Genomic DNA, 6230 nt, shown 5'->3' on the forward strand with positions numbered 1-6230 from the left:
AAATGGTTTGTGAACCAGTGATCTAGAGTTGTTCGGGACACAGAGGCTTGGTTCATAATGGACGGAAATACTTATAATTATCAACAGACACTACCAGGGAGGCCATATATCTAGCTCAATGAGAAGAGAGGCAACCTCAGAGTCCGTAGATCGCTGGTCCGACCCCTGTCCGCGACAATCTATTGAGGTGATCATGATTTGACATTCTTGTGTTTACACATAGTGTTTCTTGAGGATAGGCTTAGGCGTTGTTTTACTGAGGTTAGGGTTAGTGAGGGTTTAAAATGCTCATTTGTTAATTGCATGGTCTTCATTCTCTCAAGTTCATTCTTCTATGTTTCTATGGCTTATTGTGCATATTACTTATCATTGCTTCTTTCTGTTTTCTTTCTGCATTCCCTGGCCCCGCTTATCGCTGTGTAAGTGTGTAGTGTAAGTTAACATGCTACAAGGACCACATCAAAACAAACCAAACAAAAACTGAAGCACCACACCTGGCGTTCCACCAGTCACCAGAGCATCACACAACTCGAGAGAGAAGAAAACATCCGTGCACAGAGAGTTCAGCTTGCTGCAGGGGCCCACCTCTCCTGTGCACATCTGCCCCTCAAGTGGCAAACCATGCAGGTCGTGCATTGCAGAAACACAACACCCCACAATAACCCATTTCAAGTAGAGCAACGTCATCATCGGAATCAATGGACTTATCTCACATAATTGTGATTAGGTGATTATGTAACATACGTACACATGCTATTTAAGCTTTGTATGTACTGTATGTGTATGCTTATTTGTGCATATTTATATGTCTCAGGAAGCTTCACACGGAATCCATGGTGCATATCTTGTCATGTCACCTTCTGTTTAAGTTGACGGAGTCCTATCATAGAGGATGTTACATTACACTAACTGTTACATATACTGTCTGTCTGTCTGTCAGTGTCTCTCGTTGCAGTAATGGGCTTTTCACTGCCCTACTTTAGCTATGCAATTGTACCCCAAAGAAATATTATTGAGCAAGATAATTGACATTACTCATTCTCTCAGCTTCTGTTTTCCAAGTCCAGTGAGCACGGTCTTTCAAACCAGAGGGGTCTACTGCCCCTGATTGCTCAGTTTCTGAAATGGGTCTGTCTGTCTGTCTGCCTGTTTGTCCGTCCAGGTTTAATCTCGCAAACCGCTGGACCGATCAGCATCAAATTTGTGCACGCTGCCAGTAGGTCAAGGAAGTACCTCCATGCATTTTCCCCCCAGTGTGGCCATTGCTGCTTCATTCATTAAGAAAGAACAAAACATAATGGACACTTTGACATATTTACAAACTATCTAACAATAGCTTGTATATATATATATATATATAATATACACGCACGCACGCACACACACACACACACACACACACACACACACACACACACACACACACACACACACACACACACACACACACACACACACACACACACACACACACACACACACACACACACACACACACACACACACACACACACACACACACATCCACCTGTGACATCAAAGACTTGAAAATATGGAACATTTTGGAGGCGGTGCGGAATACCTTTTCAAACATTTCCTAAGTCTGTGGGGGAAGGACGTGCACAGTACCAACATGCCTAGTCCTACTCTCTACCAGTGAGTACATACACAATTCAAACGGCAGAGGAGCTCAGGGAGGTGAAGACAACAAAGGCACAGTCATTGGTGTCAAGATAAGGGGAATTTCTACCCTGTGCTCCTTGCAAATTGTCTGGGTCTCTGGGTTCTGGGGGGGACAAAACCCTGCCCAATACATTATAAAACAACAGAGGGCTCTCAGGGAAAAAGATTACACAATGGGCTGCTGGCTATCTTCCCACAAATTGTGTGGCACTGCTCTGCAAAGACTTGAACTCGCTGACAGCGATGTAATGAAAAAGACGCAGGTGATTAATCATTTTAAAAATGCATGGATTCAACACATCAAAGAAAAACAGGATGGAGCTGAAATAATGTGCTGACAGTTTGGATAAAGTGTACAGGTTTGGGTCGCTGTATGGAAAAAATAAGCCTTCACCATATTGACACTAACATGTCTCTTGAGCTCCAAAAACAACACTGAAGTGTCAATGAGACCCTTTGAGCAATTTCAGAGCGTCTGTGTGTTTTCTATGCCAGCGAGCCAAACATTCTTCAAATGTGTTTTCTTACAGCTTGGCAACAAGCTGTCAATAAACAGACTCTGCAACTAATCGTCACTTTCTCGCTTTCTCACTTTCTACCTATTGGCCAGCCAATGAGGGGTCGCCAATGGCTTCCCATACTCTGAACCAAGCCCCCAGAATCACGGTAGAACAGTGAAGTTGCCGCCGCCTGGTGGTCAAATCTGGGATCGCAATAGTTCCGCATTCAAAACGCTAGTGTGTGTGCTTCTAACGTCTTAAACCCTAGAGCGCCTGCTCCGTAAATGACATTTCATGTCAGTCTTGTTTATTTAAATTCAGAGAGAGAGTTTTTTGGAAGTCTGGTAAAAAACCTGGTGAACCGCTTGCTGTCATAATGGAGGCCGAGACCGGATGGGTCTCAGCAAGCTCACCAAGGTTTTAACCCATTAAAACAGGGATAGCATCTGTGTCACTTTATATTTCTTTGGCTATTCAAAAATAGCAGATATTTTTGAAAAATCTAGTTTTTTTCTTAAAGCGAAAAAGTTTGACTCAAATCTTTGCTTCTGGGGGTCCCTGGAACAACATATTTTCAGATGGGGGTCCACGGCCAAATCAAAATTTTGGGGTCCTTCACATGAAAAAGTTTGAGAACCACTGATAAAGCAACATACGTTTTTCAGAGAACTGTTAGGATTTAGAAGGCATTTGCAGAATCGGCCTCACTACTGGTACTGAGATAGTGGACGTTGTATGGCGAAGAAGTGGACACTCTTTGCCAGGAATTTGGAATCGACAGCCCAAGGACAGCCAGTCGAGCCAGAGTGAGAGTACAGAGGCAATGGTGGTGAACAAATCCCACCGGACTGAAAGATCAAGTGCAGAGTGTGAGAGGGGTTTTTATCAACCTCAAAACATTTCCTTGCTTTTTTGTTCCTATTTTTGAATCACAGACTCAGTTCAACCCTGTTCTGTTCCTGTGAGGTCATGGATTTCACAAGGACATTACATTTACCGACTGCTCTCTACTGTATGAATGAAAGCATGACTGCAAAAATGAATGAATGAATGAATTCTTATTTTCATATTTTGTCTTAAGACCCATCCCTTATGGTATTAAGACCCCAAAACATATAATTATCCAATGTTACACTCGCTCAATAATTGAAAGCTGCATGATCGATGCAGTACAATTTACGCAAAGGTAGCATTGAAACTAGACGTGTCACAATTCTGGGAAATTGCAAAGTGTGGTTGCGCCGACGCCAGTCGCGGGTCGCGGCCGCCGGGACTCGAGGAATACGCCTGGAGGAATACCGTCGGAGGCCGTGCGACGTGCGATTCGAATTCGGTGCCGATCGGATCCCGCGTTCGTGACACGTGCCGTTTTGATTTGAGGAAATAGGCCCCTCCCACTAAAGAAACAGGCCCCTCCCACAAATGTAGCTGGCAAATGACATCGCCATGTCACTCCTGAGATCACTTGCTTTTCTTTTTGAGAGAACTGATCCCCCCAAAAATCATGTTTTTGCATCAAACGGTTACATTTTGCGCATTTGTGGCGCCTCCTATGGATCAAAGTAGAAATGCTTTTGGAGATTCGTTGAGTAAACCCCCCTTGACATGTGATTTAAATTTGAGATTGACCGGACGTTGCGTTCGTGATTTTTGGCATTTCTTGTAAAACAGGCCCCTCCCACTAAATTTGGAAGCCAATTACGGACGAACGGTATAGCAACATTCCGCTTGGATATGTTTATCGCATGGGTCCAGAGATCATGTGTACCGATATTTGTGAAATTTGGATAAAATATGTGGGAGGAGGAGCTAAAAGTGTGTTTAGAAGAAAATTCAAAATGGTGGAAAATCTATCCACACTCAAATGGGCGTGGCCTATATGGGGAGTTGCGTCATGACCCAAGGAATCCAGGGGGAATATTTTATTATTCTACGACCTACGGTTCAAGAGTTATAGGCCATAAGGTAAAGTGGACTGTTATAGCACCACCATGAGGCCGACTGGTGTAATTATTTTTGTAATAATTTGGCAATAAACTATGAACCTGCCCTCAAAGTCTTCTAACTCTAGCCCTTACGGTTTCTGAGAAAAAAATACTTGAATTTTAGTTTTTTCATTTTCCCATTAAAGTGACATTTAATGCACTAATACATCAATATCAATTGAACTACGTAACCAAAGTACAAGCCATGGATTCCCGGTGAAGCCGGTCAATTTGACATATGGCACGAGTGTGGGAAAAATTAACTGTGGGAGAAATTGCGCATCAAAATAAAGTTTATCTAGAATAAAGTCGGAAGAGTACTATAGTCTGGTTGCCCTATTCGGGCAACCACACTAATAATAATTTGTAACACAAAAGCCCAAATAAAATATATCACATATTATATTAGAATATATCATGTTCTCTTTGTTTACTTATCAAGCTTCCTATAAGTAATTATAAAATGCAAATACATTGTGTTCAAAAAGCCAATAGTAATTTGACTTTTGGCTGACTGTCACTGTCCGTGGTCCTGAATGATCAAAACAGCTTTTTCCCCTTTCGGCTAAGTGGTTCTCAAACTTTTTAATTTCAATGCCTCCCATAACTCTGAGAGTATACAAATGGAACCACATGTACCCGTAAGGGTCCATTTTGGTTCCATTTGTATTCTCTCAGAGTTACGGACCTGTAAGCATCCATTTAGAACCACCCCAAGGAACCCTGAGGGTCCCTGGACCCTACTTTGAGAACCACTGGACTACATCATTCATTGTGGATGAAAGCCCCTTTTTATCTTGTGTGGGTGTGTTGGGTAAATTAACCCATTAACAACTCATTTGAAATATTCACACGGCGGCCATGTTGCTATTAAGTCAATGAAGTGCCACCCCGGTTACCACGGCAACGGGGTGGCACTTTCAATGTTAAATTCCAAAATGGCCGCCGTGTGAATATGGGCTCATAGGAAGCGCAAGATCGCCATCTAGTGGTAAACACTGAAAACACAGTTTGGACGTATTATCCGTCAATGGCACCCTGGCAAATGAAAGATTTGACGGATTATACGTCAATGGCACTGAATGAATGGCCCCATTATGAGCTTGTAGATCTGCTATTTTGGAAAATATCTTTTTTAAAGCGAACATTTTAATTCAAATCTTTGCTTCTGGAGGTCCCTGGAACAAAATATTTTGAGATGGGGGGTCGGCGGCCAAATACATATCATTTTGGGGGTCCTTGACATGAAAAAGTTTGAGAACCACTGAAATACAGCAGCAACATAAGTTTTTTTCAGAAAACTGTTAGGATTTAGAATACATTAAAGTAGAATCGGCCTACAGGTCTTAATGGGTTATGCTAAATAGTCTCAGTCAGAGAGATAGCGAGATCCCAGAGAGGTTAGGGGAACCAAAATGGTTTGCCATGGAACTGATGCTCTCTGGAGTAACACAATAGCTGAACATTCAGCAGAAACACACATTCTACATTCTAAAAGACATAATTTTTTACCAATGCATTGAGAGCTTGTAGATCGGATATTGAGAGAGGCCAAAGAGATTTAGTACTCTATGGAGAAAAAAGAAACCTTGGGGACCCTGGTCAACTAAGAATATATGGTTTAACTGCAAACATTTGGGTAAGCATTTGGCACACCCTAGGCCAAAATGTCAACACACAAGAAATCTCTGCGGATTGGATTTTCTTCTTTTCTTTTCTTTTCTTTTCTTTTCTTTTCTTTTCTTTTCTTTTCTTTTCTTTTCTTTTCTTTTCTTTTCTTTTCTTTTCTTTTCTTTTCTTTTCTTTCCGTTTCTTTTCTTTTCAAGTATGGCATTTCATATCAAAGCATTTGTTATTTACAAATGTGTAAATTCTTCAGTAAACACACCTAATAATTATTATAGTAATTATTTTAAGCTGCAACTTACAGTATGTCTAGCAAACAGTAGTACTATACATTGGTCAGACATACCAGACAGAAACCTTGTGTCTCCATATTTCATCTTATCATTATTTTAATTTCATAAAATGTGTAGGCCTATTTCGTCATACCGTGCCATGC

This window comes from Gymnoscopelus braueri, assembly GCF_963280865.1.
Source record: "Gymnoscopelus braueri genome assembly, chromosome: 10".
Taxonomy (NCBI): domain Eukaryota; kingdom Metazoa; phylum Chordata; class Actinopteri; order Myctophiformes; family Myctophidae; genus Gymnoscopelus; species Gymnoscopelus braueri.